This window comes from Chenopodium album, chromosome 1 (genome assembly GCF_948465745.1).
Source record: "Chenopodium album chromosome 1, dcCheAlbu1.1, whole genome shotgun sequence".
Taxonomy (NCBI): Eukaryota; Viridiplantae; Streptophyta; class Magnoliopsida; order Caryophyllales; family Amaranthaceae; genus Chenopodium; species Chenopodium album.
Window position 1 is genome coordinate 29682337 of NC_137834.1, and position 16681 is coordinate 29699017.

Genomic DNA, 16681 nt, shown 5'->3' on the forward strand with positions numbered 1-16681 from the left:
GATAGACGGGTGGGGTATGTGGAGAAGAACCTCGGGAGGGGTTTGTACCCCATGTATGATGATTATGCCCGTCGGGGGGCTATTCCCCCCAATTCACTTGTTCCCGATTGGTTCCAATATCCGCAAGGTGGATACACGGACCCAAGTTCCTACGATACCTATGTGGACTACTCATCGGTCCATGGTTATGGGACCGATGTTCCTTTTGGTGGGCTTGGGGAGAATGAAGACCCTAACTACTTTGCAGGTGGTTCGGGTTATGGTGGTGGTGGTTCGAGCCATGGAGGAGCCGGTTCTAGCCATGGAGGGGGCTATTCGAGGATGGATGAGGATGAAGAGTAGGCTACACTCCCAAGTCGATGAGGGCATTGCTTGATTTGGCTTGGGGGGTGATCTTTCGCTTGGTAACTCTCTTCCTTTTCTCTTTTTATTTGCTTTCTAGTATAGTTTTTATTGCTTTCCTAGTGTAGATTTTATTGCCTTCCTTTACGAAAAATACAAAAAAATCAAAAAATAAAATAAATCAAAAATACGTTCCAATGAATTGTAAATCATGCTTCCCTGTGCCCCTTACTTGAGAAAATTTGTTTTGATTCTTGGTTATTGATAATGAGCATTGTGGATTTGTTGGTCATGATTTGAAGTATAATTGTTTGGATTCCTAAACATGCGTCAATTTTGCCAACTACTTGTGAATATAGTGCTTGACTAGTTGATTTGGTTAGGAAATGTGTGATAGTTCCATAATTCCTGGTATGTCAATGAATTTGAGTATTAATTTGCAACTATGAGTAGTGTTTCATGACTTATTATTATGCACATGAGGAGGACGAAGGCGTTCATTCTTTTAGGTAGCCTTCAGAGTATTTAGATACATTTATTCCCTTCTTGTTACCCATGTTGTTGCTTGTGCCCTTTTATTGTTTATTTAGCCACATTACAAGCCTATATGAGCCCCATTGGTTACTAGTCCCAAGCTTGGCTTGGGGGAGCTATTAGTTGGTGAGGTGAGGGAGTTGTGGTATGCACATTATTTGCACAATGTGGGAATAAAAGAAGAGTGATTGTTCTTTGATTTTTGATTGGAAAATATTGATATGTTGTGTTTCAAAGTTGAAATTTCCAATATGAGTTAAAAAGAAAAAAAAAAAAGAGCATAAGAAAAAAATTTTGTGCTCAAGTGTTCTATTTGAAGGTTGTTCAAGAAAAAAAAAACAAAAAAAAGAAAAAAATTCAAGTTGAAAAGAAAAAAAAGAATGAGTTCAAAGTTTGTATTTCACTCAAGTTCTACATTATCATATTTTTATGAGTGAATTTTGTAAGTAATGGGTTTGTTTATGTTGATTGGAGTTGTATTTTGTGGTTTTTGTTGGAGTTAGTTATGTTGTTGGAGATGTATGATCATCATTTATTTTGATCATGGGTTTATTAGGATTTGGCTCCCTTAATGCATAGCTTTTCTCTCACATACTCCCAAATTAATCCTACCCTTTACCCTAGCCTTACATTACAAGCTTTAAAGACCTTCCGACCTTGTGCATAGAAGTTGTGCAAATGTGAAAGTGTTGTTTATCAATGCAAGTTATGACTTGACATATTTCGAGTCGACTAGTAGGTTGAGCGTTCATTGTTTTATACACACGAGAGTGTGAGATGGGTGGGCATTGTTCACAAATAAAGGGGTTGGTTGGAGAGCGATCGAGTACATCTTTTACTCGCCACATAAATGAGAGTTGAGTGTGTGAGCACTAGTTTTGAATTCTATATGCTCTTGTTGTTTGCTCTATTTGACAATTGTTGCGGAGGAAGGGTGATTAGATGAATAAGATAGATTGATGTTGAAGCATGTTCATTAGATTTGCCTTGAATCATTTATGCTTGATTTGATCATTGGGGTGAAGCATGTTTTATATGTTCATTGATGAGCTCTTTTCTTAGGGACAAGCAAAAGTTTGGCTTGGGGAGTTTGATATGTCCATTTTATATAGTAATTTACCCCCGTCCCTTGGTCATAATTAGTAGTGTTTTTGGCTCTTTCGAGCCACTTTTATTACTAATTTGTGTTTTCGAGTGTTTTCGTTGTTTTAGTTGTATTTTACAGGAAATTTCACTTTTGGAGCATTTTCCCGAGTTTTATGGATCAACTACGGAAGCTAGAGGGACACGGCCACTTTTGAAGCCCAGGATTGGTGAGAGCCGGTGATTAAGGGCTCGGTATGAGACACCGAGGTTATTGGATCGTTTAATCAAGACCCGATGAGGAAACTTAGATTGGGCCGAGGAATTGAGCCCAATCAAAATCCGAGCCTTGAAGAAGAAGACCAGGCCCGATCGGGCAAGCTTGCGCCCGATCGGGCAGGTGCGCATAAGAGAGCACCAGCAAGAAGGCGTGCCCGATCGGGTGAGCGTTAGCTCAATCGGGCGCGGCTGCCCAGATGGATCGTGAAGAAAAAGGCGGGCCCGATCGGGCGGCCCTTTGCCCGATCGGGCACGTGTTTTCTCAAGATCTGATTAGTTAATTTTAATTATTTTTTTTAGGGAATGTTTAAGTACGAGATTTGTACGTAATTTAGGATTATTTTCTTTTCTAGACTTTCTCTCTCTACTTAGGATATTTTCTCTCTCTTAAATTCTCTGTCAACTTTTGTTCTTAATTACTTCCATTAATCCAGATTTCTTTTTGTAACAATTTCTTCTCTTTTAATTTGAGCTATTTTACTTACTTCTTTGATTATGTTTTACTTTATTTATTTGATTGGTTAAGTTATGATGATGCTTGAGTGGTTTTATTTCTAGGGTTTATGGGGATCTAATAAATGATATGAAAGGGTAATTTGTGATTGTTAATTATCAATACTTGGTTAATTTCCTATTGATTGATTTAATGCTATGCAATTAGGTTTGGCCAGATTTAATTGTATAAGTTTAGCAATATTAATTCGAGATTCGACAAATGAGAATTGATGTTTAGGCTTAGTTTCAATAGGCGGATTAATTTATAAATGGTTAAGTCGAGATTCGACAGATGAGATTTAATACCGGTAAATTAACTCTGTGATTATAATACGTAGCGAAAGCCCTTTATAATCTGATTAACCAATGCTTGATGATTGCTTATTATGATTTGCCCTGGAATATTGTTTATTAGTGAACCTATGCCCTAAGCCTTTTAATATTTGATTTTCCCCTAATTTATTTCTTTCGACCTTTTTCTCCGTAGTATAGATTTTATTCACAAAAATATTGGTTACTTAGATAATTTATATTATAATAAATAATTATGAGTAAAAAGACTTGTTTCACTGTGGAGTTCGACCCTACTTCCCTATCTACTTTAGTTAGAGGATTTAGGTAATTACTTTTGATTAGGGGATACGACTTTACCCTGTCAGGCGTCCTCCAGTGGAACATTCCAAGACGTCCTCATCGGTGAAAAGGATCGGGGCAAAGTTCTTCGACCGCATGATGACCCAGTCATCATCGAATGCAAGGTCGCCAACCAGCTGGTTGGCCAGATCCTCATTGACACAGGTAGCTATAGTCATCTTATCAGCTACAAGTGTCTATCCCGGCTTAATTATAAGTGGGATAGCTTGTGCGACGTCTCCCATCTACTAGTTGTCTTTGCCAGGTTGTGCACCTAGTCGGACAAATTGACATACCCATCCGGCTGGGAGAAAAGGGCCAAGGGCGACACATGGTCGTCCGTTTTTTGGTGTTTTAAGAGTTAATCGCCTACAACATCATTCTAGGTCGACCCACTCTCAATGAGTGCAACTATGTAAGGTCGTCATCATCCCAGCCCTCAAGCTTCTCAAGTACAAAAGGGATGATGGCACTATTCGCTCCCTCAATGGGGACCAAAAGACGGCCTGGGAGTGCTATCTCTCAGACTTCAAGCCGACTGCTGTTGCAGCCAGTCAGCTGAAGGAGCCAATAGAACTTGACGACGTCAAGGACCCTAATTCACCCCCTCCAGCAGCCGCAAAGAAAAGAAAAACTGAAAAGCTTGTGGAGGTGAAGAAGGAGAAGAAATAGCAATCACCGACCGGGGAACGTTAAGATGATCTCCGTCCCCAGCCGGCTGGAGAGCACGTTGATATTCCTCTGGACGACAGCCGTCCAGAGCGAACTGTTAAGGTGGGGACGGTTTCTTTTGAAAGGTTAGGTCCAGACTTGCACCACTTGGTGAAAGAATTTAAAGACATCTTTGCCTTTGAAGTGGAGGAGATGATAGGCATCAGCCCGGACCTTGCTGTCCATAAGCTCGCCGTGGATAAAAAAAGGAAGCCCATTTGGCAGAAGAAAAGAAACCACGGTGACAAAAGTAGTCAGGCGACAGCTGCCAAAGTTTAAAAGCTGCTAGACGATGGGTTCATTCGGCCATGTAACTTTCCCGAGTGGGTGTCGAATGTTGTGCTTGTAAAAAAGTTGAATGGAACCTGGCTTATGTGTGTTGACTACATAGATCTCAACAAGGCATGTCCAAAGGACAGGTATCCGCTTCCAAAGATTGATAGTCTTGTCGACTCTACAGCCGGTCATGCCCTGATGAGTTTTATGGATGCCTACTCTGGCTTCCATCAGATACCCCTATGGAAAAAAGATCAAGAGAAGACGACCTTCGTAACTGATCAAGGGTTATTTTGCTATAATGTGATGCCGTTTGGGTTGAAAAATGCGTCTGCTACTTTCCAGCGAATGATTAATACAGTCTTTATTAATCAAATTGGAAGGAACGTAGAGGCGTACATTGATGATATGATAGTCAAATCTAAACTCCAGACGGATCATCTTGTTGATCTCCGAGAAACATTCACCACATTTAGGCGGCATAAAGTGATGTTAAATCCCAAGAAATGTGTCTTTGGTGTTGAGTCTGGGAAGTTTCTCGGATTCCTAGATGATCAAAGGGGGATAGAGGCTAACCCCAAAAAGATACAGGCGGTCATTGACATGAAGTCACCCCACACTGTCAAGGAAGCTTAGAAGCTCACTGGTTGTCTGGTGGCATTGGGAAGATTTCTCAGTCGGTCAAGTGATAAATTCTTATACTTCTTCCAAGCAATTAAGAAAAAGACTCGGTTTGAATGAGGGAATGATGTTGAGGCGGCCTTTCAGAAATTGAAAAAACATTTACACTCCTTGCCAAGGCTTGTTAGCCCTCTGCCAAAGGAGACGCTCTTTATGTACTTATATGTTTCAGACAATTCCCTCAATGCCGTCCTCCTTGCTGAAAGGGATGGCATCCAGCTCTCGGTCTATTTCATAAGCCATGTGCTACGAAATGTTAAACTCTGGTACCCCATGGTTGAAAATTTTGGCCTTGCCCTTTACATGGCTGTTAAGTAGTTTAAACCATACTTCTTGGCTCATCCGGTGGTGATTGAAAGGGTAAAGTCGTATCCCCTAATCAAAAGTAAATACCTAAGTCCTCTAACTAAAGTAGATAGGGAAGTAGGGTCGAACTCCAAAGGGAAACAAGTCTTTCTATTCCTAATTAACTAATATAATCTAGATTATTAGATAACTAATATGTGAATTTGAATGTAAAACTAAACTACGAAGATTAAGAATAAGGAGAAAATAATATATAAAATGATCTAGGGCATAGGTTCACCAATAAATAATATTCCAGGGTAGAATATAATAATCATTCATCAATGCATATATTAATCAGATTATAAAGGGCTTTCACTACGTATTATAATCACACAATTAATTTATCAGTATTAAATCTCATCTTTCGAATCTCGACCTAACCATTTATAAATTAACCTGCTTATTGAAACTAGACCTAAATATCAATTCTCATCTGTCGAATCTCGAATCAATATTGTCAAACTCATCCATAAAAGATCAAGCTTAATCTAGTCACGGAGCATTAAATCAATCAATAGGAAATTAATCTAGCATTGATAATGAACAACAATAAATTACCCCCTATTATTTATGGATCCCCATAAACCCTAGAAAGAAAACTACTCACACATAATAGAAATAAACTAATCAAAGCAATAAAGCAAGACATGATCAAAGGAATAAAATAATAACTAAGATTAAGAGAAGAGAAATCGTTACCAAAATAAATCTGGAATTAAGAGTAGATTAAGAACAAAAGTTTTAGAGAAAGAAAATCTAAGAAAACAATTAAGAGAGTAAAAGAAAGAGTAAAAGAGAGAGAGAGAGAGAGAGAGAGAGAGAGAGAGAGAGCCTAAAATCGTATTACGGAGGAGTATTTATAATCCATACAAATCCTAAACTAAAACAAACTTAAACGACGAAATTAACTCCTAATATTTACACGCGCCCGATCGGGCGCGCCTTTTTTCTCGTCAGTACCAATCTCGCGCCCGGCTGGGCGCGTCACCGTGCGCCAACCTTAGCTTCTCCCGCCAGGTCGGGCGCGCCTCTGGGCGCCAGCCTCTTTGGCCTGGCAGCTCTCTTGGGCCACTATTTGGACTACGATTAGGCTCCAATTCTTTGGGCCAATCTGGGTTTCCTCTTCCGGTCTTGAATACTCGGTCCAAATGCCCCGGTATCACCTATACCGAGCCCTTAATCACCGGTTCGATGACTCTAACCGGCCCTGGGCCATAAACTCTGATCGTGCTTCTCTAGTGCTCGTGATTGCTCCAAAATATCTCGGGAAAATACTCCAAAAGTGTAAATCCCTGCAAAAGTCAACCAAATCTACGTAAACACTAGAAAACACCAATTAGTAATAAAAGTTGCTCTAAAGCGCCAAAAACACTACTAATTATGAACAAGGGACGGGGGTAAAATACTATATAAAATAGATACATCAAACTCCCCCAAGCCAAACCTTTTCTTGTCCCTAAGCAAAGATCTCATCAATGAATCAATAAATATGCTTCACCCCAAAAGCAAAAATCAAACACAAACGATCCAGGGTAAATCAAATAAACATGCTTCAAAATCAACCAATCAAATCCATTATCTATCAATCTCCCCTAACAATTGTCAAATAGAGCAAACCACAAGAACATATAGAATTCAAGACTAGTGCTCACACACTCAACTCTCATTTATGTGGCGAGTAAAAGATATACTCGATCGCTCTCCAACCAACCCTTTATGTGAACAATGCCCTCCCAACTCACACTCTCGTGTGTATAAAACAATGAACGCTCAACCTACTAGTCGACTCGAAATATGTCAAATCATAACTTGCATTGATAAAAAACACTTTCACATTCATACAATTCTATGCACAAAGGTCGGAAAGTCTTTAAAGCTTGTAATGTAAGGCTAGGGTAAAGGGTAAGAATCATTTGGGAACAAGTGAGAGAAAAGCAATGCTTAAGGGAGCAAATCCTAATAAAGCCCATGATCAAAATAAATAATGATCAATATCTCCTACATAACCAACTCTAGTATCAACCAAATATACTCCAATCATAATAAACAATCCCAACACTTACAATTTCACTCATAAGATATAATAATGAAGAAGTGGAGTGAATAAACAAACTTTCTTTCCAAACTTGAATTTTTCATTGAAACTCTAATTATCTTTTTCTTTTGATCAACCTCCAACTAGAACAATTCAACACTTTTTTTTTTCTTTTGTTTTTTTTTCTATCGAAGTTCACTTATTTTTTCACAATTTTTTTTTCTTGAACTTCTCTTTTTTTTTCATAACACCATGCTTTATTTTTTCAAGAAAATATAACTCTCAAACTCATACAAAATAAACATGATAAAAAACAAAACTACTTCTCAAAAACCCACCCAAATTGTGCAAAAAATAAGCACACTACAAACTCCCTCACCTCACTCACTAATAGCTCCCCCAAGCCAAGCTTGGGACTAGTAACCAATGCGGTAAAATAGGCTTGTAATGTGGCTAATAAAACAACAAAAAGTCAAGGCAACAACATGGGTAGCAAGAAGGGAACAAATGTATCTACAATCATCTGGAGGCTACCTAAAAGAACAAATGTCTTCGTCCTCCACAATGTGCATAATAATGAATCATACAAACATTACTTGTAGTTGCAAACCAGTACTCAAATTCATTGGCATACCAGGAACTAACACACATTCCTAATAAAATCAACTAGTCAAGCACTATATTCACAAGAAGTTGGGCAAAATTGACTCATGTTAAGGTTTCAGGGAAATCAAACATCAAATCATGATCAACTAATCCACAATGCTTATCATCAAATACCAAGAATCAAAACAATTTTCTCAAGTAAGGGGCATAGGAAAGCATAATTTACAATTCATTGGAACGTATTTTTGGATTTTTTTTTTATTTTTCAATTTTTTTGTATTTTTCATATATAAGAAAGCAATAAAACTAACCTAGAAAGCAATAAATCTTACCTAAGAAAACACACCAAAAATAAAAGAAAAGAGAAAAAGAAATATACCAAATCCAAAATCTCCCCCAAGCTAGAATTAGACAATTTCCTCATTGGCTAGGGAACTAGCCCACCATAGCTAGTCCTGATCATCCTCATCCATGGCGCTGAAACCTGCACCTCCACTACCACATGCACCACCTGCACCAAAAGAGCTCACGCCCGGTTAAGTGTTCTAGCCGCTCCTTTTACTCTCGGCTAGCAATACGGATCGTCGGCCAGTACGGGAGTTTCAAATCCGGGTCGTATTCCTCCCTCGAACTGGAGCTCCTACCGAAAATAAACCGAGCCCTCTTTTAAGCCATGGTAGAAATGGGTATGAAAATTTAATTGAATAAAATCTGAAAATTTTTATATGGGAATGTAAAGGATGAAGAGGGGATTAGAAATATGTAAAAAGTTTTGAATTTGGGTAAGAGATGAAGAAGAAATCTTAGAGAGAAGGTAGAGAGAATTTGAGTTTTACAGAGAGAAAGTAATGGAGGAAAGAAGAAATGAAGGAAGAAAGAAGAAAAGAGAGAAGAAAAGGAGGGGGACGACCTCGCGCCCGGTCGGGCGATCTGGAATTTTCGATTCAATTAGTTCTCGCGCCCGGTCGGGCGCCATTCGCCCGATCGGGCGATTTGATGCCCCGTATTGCCTTCAACTCTCGCGCCCGATCGGGCGCCCTTCGCCCGGTCGGGTGATCTAACACTCAAAATCTTATGGTCTCTCGCGCCCGAACGGGCGGGATTCGCCCGGTCGGGCGATCTGATGAGATAATTTTCGCCTCTTCTCGCGCCCGGTCAGGCGAGATTCGCCCGACCGGGCGGACAATTTAGTCCGTATACGACGAGTTTTGCGCCCGGTCGGGCGAAATTACTTGATTTTGAAGCCTTGCTCTCACGCCCGATGGGGCGAACTTTGCCCAGTCGGGCTCGAGGCTAGATTGTCGAATTTTTGCTTTCTTCTTTTCTCCAAAATTTGGCTAACTCTTTTCCTTCAAACCTGTACAAACACTCTTAAAACTCATTAAATTCTCTCATCTCTCCTCTCATAAGAAAAAGGAAAGAAAAACTATTCTAAAAAGCATTAAAAAAACGAGTTGCCTCTCGCAAAGCGCTGGTTTATCTAGGTCCTGCACGACCTTCTTACCAAGTATAACAACTAGGACCCTTGGCCTAACGCTTGATCAGGCGGTTTCTCACCCTGGTCTAGCGATGTTTCGTCTGCGACGCGGCTTCCTGACATGCCCTGTGGGACGCCAATTCACTTTGTCCGGTGGATCCTCCTTGACTTGGGTTGGGGGTTCTTGAATGCTACGCACTAAAGATCCTTCTTTGATCGAGGGTTGCTTCAAATTGTCATTGCATTCAACACTTGCAACTCGATCTGGCGGAATACTTACCATAGGCTCAAATGGCACAACTTGCTTGATTGATTCCACCTTTTCGTCCTCAAAACCAAGACCAACAGTGTAGAGGGCTCTTTCTATTGCATCGACTTCCTTCTGCCATTTGTCTATCTCATCTGAAAAGGATGCAACACAAGATACTGCCTCCAAGGGATCTTTTTCAAGAGCTTAGGGCTTGTTAGAATAATTCTCAACCACATTAACACTAAAACATTTCTCCTCAGTCATGGGGCTTTAAGGGGTATTATTAAGATTAAAAACAATTTTATCATCCCCTACTGATAGTGTTAACTTACCACTTCTCACATCTATGATTGCTCCTGCAGTGTTAAGGAATGGTCTACCCAAAATAATTGGGGTTTGCATATCCTCAGCCATATCAAGAACAACAAAATCAACAGGTATATAAAATTTACCTACTCTAACGGGGACATCCTCTAAAACACCTAAGGGGTATTTGAAAGAACGGTCGGCCATTTGTAGAGTTATATTGTTAGCTTTTAATTTACCCATATTCAACTTGGAACACACATATAATGGCATGACACTAACTCTAGCACCCAAATCACACAATGCATTATCAATCATTAGATTACCTATATGACACGGGACAGAAAAACTACCCGGATCTTTTAATTTAGGTGGAGACTTATTTTGAAGTATGGCACTACACTCTGCAGTGAAAGCTACTGTCTCTACCTCACTAATAGACCTTTTCCTTTTCAATATTTCTTTCGTAAATTTTGCATATGAAGGAATTTGTGTGATTAATTCAGTGAAGGGAACTGTTACCTTCAAATCTTTTACCATCTCTAGGATTTTACCAAACTGCTTATCCAAATTTGTCTTCAAGTGACGATTGGGGAATGGAAGTTTGATAATTGGCTTTGGAGAATTGTTTCTCTTGTTTGGAGTAGCCACCTTCTCTGGAGTCGTACCCTGCAATGTAGAATTAGATATGTCAGTACTATCCTTTAGCCCTGCAGGGCTATTAACGACATTGTTTGGTTTAACGGAATCAAGATTAGCATTATTTAATAAATTAGGTTCATCAACTCTGGGCATAGAGGGCCCTTCATAGTTTGAACCACTCCTTAGAGTAATTGCATAGGCTTGATCCGTAGGCCTGGTCGGCTGTGCCGGAAGAGCTCCCTGTTGGCGGGCTTGTAGAGTAGCGGAAAGTTGCGCAATTTGATTATCAATTTTGTTGTGCGCTAGAATTGAATCAATTGTCGCATCTCTACTCTCCATGTGCTTCTACAAATTAACCAACATCGCTCTAATTTCCAATAGAGAAGGGTCGGAAGATGAGGAGGGTTGTTGTGGTTGGTTCTTCTGGCCAGCATTGGGATGGTAATATTTTTGCTGCTGTTGTTGTGGTACCTGTGGTTCTTGTGGTGGTGGATTTTAATTTGAACATTAGTACTCTGGTAGGAAAGGTACGGATGGTTCCGATACCCAGGATTGTAGGTGTTGGAGTATGGGTTATTAAACCTATAAGCTTGAACGGCATTAACTTGCTCCACAGAACTCACAAAAAGCCTCATTAGAATTATTATTAATCGCAGAAACATTAGCTACATTGGCAGTGCTAAGATTATCTAATTTTTGGCATATAGAGGTCAGTTGAGCTTGCAAAAAGGATACAGAGTAAACACTATGTTTCCCCTTGTTAGCAAATCCTCTAGGATTCCCATATTGGGAATTATGTATCTCCATATCTTCAATAACCTGACCTGCATCATCAACATTAAGATTCATAAATCTCCCACTAGCTGCAGAATCTAAAATTATTCTAGAAGAATTTCTAATGCCATTATAAAAGGCTTGGATTAACTGCCATTGTGCTAAATTATGGTGAGAGCATTCTCTTTGTAGGTCCTTGAACCTCTCCCACGCCTCATATAAAGATTCATCGGCTTCTTGGGCAAAGTCCTGAATCGCACTCCGTAGTACGGTTGTTCTCTCTGCAGAATAATACTTGTTATAAAAATTCAAAACAAGAGTCTCCCAGTCAGTTATACCAAGTGCAGTTCTATTTAAGCCATTAAACCACAATTTAGCTTTTCCAATTAAAGAAAAGGGAAAAAGAATCTTCCTGATTTGGTCTTGAGTGACCCCTGCTTGCCTGATGGTATTGCAGTATTGACAATAGTCGGCAGTGTGAAGATTCGGGTCTTCACCCTTAGCTCCACTGAATTGCTTCCTCTCTATCATCGTTATAAATTGAGGTTTAATTTCGAATTGAACCCCATCAAGAGCCGGAGTGGGAGTGAGATGTGGAAAATCTGAAAGCTTTGGTTGTGAGTAATCATTAAGCTTCTTTGGAACCGCCATCTCTGATTCTGCGTCTGATGATACCTCTGAATCGCTAGTACCAGTTGGAGGATCGCGGTGATTATTATTATTATCACCGGATTCCGCCAGGATTTGCTTGTAGAGAATTTTCTGTCTATGGAAGGAACGCTCGATCTCAGGATCGAATGGGATGTACCCTGATCTGGAACACCTAGGAAAAAACAAAAAAAACTGAAAGCAAATATGAGATTTGCCTCAGAGAACTAACGTTCTGTGAGACAAAAAGAAAATAACCTAAGACTACAAAAATAATCAGAAATAAAAATAAAAACCGTCTCCCCGGCAACGGCGCCAAATTTTGACAGGGTAAAGTCATATCCCCTAACCAAAAGTAAATACCTAAGTCCTCTAAGTAAAGTAGATAGGGAAGTAGGGTCGAACTCCACAGGGAAACAAGTCTTTCTATTCTTAATTAACTAATATAATCAAGATTATTAAGTAACCAATATGTGACTTTGAATGTAAAACTAAAATACGAAGTTTAGGAATAAGGAGAAAATAATATATAAAAGGATCTAGGGCATAGGTTCACCAATAAATAATATTCCAGGATAGAATATAATAATCACTCATTAATGCATATATTAATCAAATTATAAAGGGCTTTCGCTACGTATTATAATAAAACAATTAATTTATCGGTATTAAATCTCATCTTTCGAATCTCGACCTAACCATTTATAAATTAACCTGCCTATTGAAACTAGACCTAAATATCAATTCTCATCTGTCGAATCTCGAATGAATATTGTCAAACTCATGCATAAAAGATCAGGCCTAATATAGTCACAGAGCATTAAATCAATCAATAGGAAATTAATCTAGCATTGATAATTAACAACAATAAATTATCCCTTCATATTATTGATGGATCCCCATAAACCCTAGAAAGAAAACTACTCACATATAATAGAAATTTAACTAATTAAAGCAATAAAGCAAGACATGATCAAAGGAATAAAATAACAACTAAGATTAAGAGAAGAGAAATCGTTACCAAAATAAATCTGGAATTGAAAGTAGATTAAGAACAAAAGTTTTAGAGAAAGAAAATCTAAGAAAAAAATTAAGAGAGTAAAAGAGAGAGAGAGAGAGAGAGAGAGAGAGAGAGATCCTAAAATCGTATTACGGAGGAGTATTTATACTCCGTACAAATCCTAAACTAAAACAAACTTAAATGACGAAATTAACTCCTAATATTTACACGCGCCCGATCGGGCGAGGCACCACCCGATCGTGCGCGCCTTTTTGCTCGTTAATACCAATCTCGCGCCCGGCCGGGCGCGTCACCGGGCGCCGACCTTAGCTTCTCTCGCATGGCCGGGCGCGCCTCCGGGCGCCAGCCTCTTTGGTTGGGCGGCTTACTTGGGCCACTATTTGGACTACGATTAGGCTCCAATTCTTCGGGCCAATCTAAGTTTCCTCTTCCGGTCTTGAATACTCGGTCCAAATGCCCCGGTATCACCTATACCGAGCCCTTAATCACCGGTTCGATGACTCTAACCGGTCCTGGGCTATAAAATCTGATCGTGCTTCTCCAGTGCACGTGATTGCTCCAAAATATCTCGGGAAAATACTCCAAAAGTGTCAATCCCTGCAAAAGTCAACCAAATCTACGAAAACACTAGAAAACACCAATTAGTAATAAAAGTGGCTCTAAAGAGTCAAAAACACTACTAATTATGACCAAGGGATGGGGGTAAAATACTGTATAAAATAGACACATCAGTGATCTATACAGATCAACCCCTCAAGCTGCCAATGACAACCCTAGACTCATCCGGCATAATGCTTAAATGGGCTATTGAAATGCAAAGTCTTGAAATCTCCTACGAACCGAGAAAGGCAGTGAAGGGTAAGGCGTTTTCCGACTTCATTGTCGAAATGACAAGACCGGTTGCTCTGGATAACCTTGATCAAGTTTGGAAGGTGCATATAGACAGGAGCTCTACTATGATCGGCTGTGGTGCAGGCATAATCTCTGAATCCCCGGAATGGGACAATACGAATATGCATTACGGTTCAAGTTCCAGGCCTCAAACAATGAGGCGGAATATGAAGATCTGCTCACCGGTATCCGCATGTGTAAGGTGGAAGGGGCAACAAAAATTGACACCTGCATAGACTCTCATTTGGTCGTTTGCCAATACCATGGTGAGTTCGAAGCTACCCATCAGGTTATGACCAAGTATCTGGAGGCAGCCAAGGCTGAAGCGGAGACACTTGAGGAATTCCATCTTACCCAAGTGCCCCAATCCAAAAATAATCAGGCGGATGCTCTGTCAAAGTTGGCATCCTCCGCATCCTGTGATACGCCTTGGTCCGTCTTTTGGGAAATAATGGAAAAACAAAGCATAACTAATGACAAGCCCATTGGAATTCTAGACCGAAGCTCTACATGGATGGATGGAATCTGGGTGTATTTAACAGACGGCACGCTCCCCGATTCACCTCAGGAGGCGGCCGTGCTGAAAAAGCGTGCGGCAAACTTCGAGATGACAGTGAAAGGAATGGTGTCCTTCGAACAAGTGTATTATTCTTATAGCGGGTTCAGAATTATTAGAAAGCTAATATATTAAGTAAGGTTAAGTGATCGGAATGTCTGGGTGGAGGCCGCTTCCGATCAGTAATATTAATATAATTAATATTACAGCTTAATCTTGACTGAACCCTTCGGGTCACACCCAAAAAAAATATATGAACCGACTCGACGAATTAATTCGGAATAAATTAATTCGTCGCCCGAGTGTTAAATATTTAGACGGTGGTAATTTGAGCTTGGAGCGTCGAAACCGATCGTCGGAAGTCGAGTCAAAAATAATAAAAAGACGAGACGCGCAAAATAATAATAAATCGACCATATTCCCAAAATACCCCTAGCATCGGAATGCCCCGAGTATCCGAATGCTAGGGGCAAAAATGTCCAAGCATAGGTGACTAGCAAGCGCACCAAGCCGAGCCTAGCATGGCTGGCTAGGTGCGTGCTAGCACACCGTGCTAGCAGCCGCGTGCACGTAGTGTGTGCAGCAGCTAGCTGCCGCAAGCTAGGCGTGCTAGCAGCGCACGCACTAGCAGCCACGCACAGCAGCAAGCCCGCACCAAGTGCGTGGCTTGCGCGCACAACAGCAGCCCGCATCTTAGTGCGGGGCTGGGCTCGGGCTGGGCTCGGGCTGGGCTTGTGGCTGGGCCATAGGGCCGGTCAGTATGGGGAAGCTTGAGGAATATGGGAGCAAGTGGGTAAGGACATGTGGCACGAGGAGAGTATTGAGTGGGGAGCAAGTATGGTCCCCTACTCTCCATGTGGTCCTCACCAACCCATTTCACATGGTAATGTCACTTGTAGATTTATTATTAGTTTGCAATTTTAATTTAATTTAGCTTTAAATTAATTTGTGGAATTTCATGATCCCACATTGATGGGATAGAAATTCCCACTCATACTTTCCTCTATAAATACCAACCTTGGTATTTGGAGTAAAGTGCTTGAGTGGGAGTTAGAAAGAGCATTCCATATTTTGGAAAAACTCTTAAACTCCATTAACACTTGGGTTTTGGTCGGACCTTGCTAACTCCAAGGTAGCGGACCTAAAAAGTCGTGTTCGTCCTTTGTGGGTGGATACCGTTGGAGGCACGGCATTTGAGGTGCTCAAGGCTTTCAAGTAAGATCCCGTTTTGAGAGGGCGAAGCTCGCTTCAAGGGTATGATTCGTTCTTCCTTTTCTTGTGTTTATTTATTTATGCTTGATGGTTTTATTAATTACGAGTGGTTCCTTGGGTCGGGGTTTTTTCCGCGGTGAGTCGGACTCACCAAACCCCAACAGCGGTATCGGAGCCCCGCTCGTTTATTTTTATAATCATGTTTTTCATGGTTTATTTTGGCTTATTTTTCTGGTTTAAGTTGCTAATTAGATTAGTAGCTCGGTTTTATTTATTTTAATCCCGTTTTTAATGTCGAATTTGGCACAGAACCCAGATTTTCGCCCAAAAATAGTGAATTTTGGGTGGAAAAGGTATTCTGGAAAGGTTTTTACCCCGAAGGTTCTGTGATTTTAGCCAAATTCTTACCAGAAATGCCTTTTCGAGGGATTTTTTGTTTTTGATGAAAAATTTTAAGTCTTTTCTTACCTTGATATTAATGGCATAACTTGTTGATTATGTGGTTGATTATTTGCATTATTTTCTGCATTTTTAAGTCCCTTTAAAGCACACTTACTTGGTAGTATTTGATGCTTAAAGGTTGATTTATTTTCACATAATTGCAAACTAATTGCTTTTTAGTGTGAAAAATTTTTGTTTTGAGGCTTCCTAAGTGTTAAAGATTCAATCTTTATTTGTGATAAGTGATTGAAACTTTAAAAACCACTAAATTCCATGTTATTTTGTGTTAAAATTTGTTGTTTTAATCATTTTGAGTTGATTGGAAAAATAAAGTTTCAATTTTTGTGATAGAAATTTGGTTATCTTTATGTTGGAAGATATAATTTTCAAGGATTCACAAAATTTAGATGTTGGAATTTTCATTTGAAAATTAAAGTTCA

General features: G+C 39.9%; 1 non-coding gene across 1 annotated transcript; it reads left to right on the plus strand.

The window, feature by feature from the left end:
• The first annotated feature begins 11635 nt into the window (after positions 1 to 11635).
• Positions 11636 to 11742, plus strand: LOC145565633 (small nucleolar RNA R71). Its single transcript, XR_014095067.1, has one exon. It is a non-coding gene; the product is annotated as a small nucleolar RNA R71 (small nucleolar RNA).
• The last annotated feature ends 4939 nt before the right edge of the window (positions 11743 to 16681 follow it).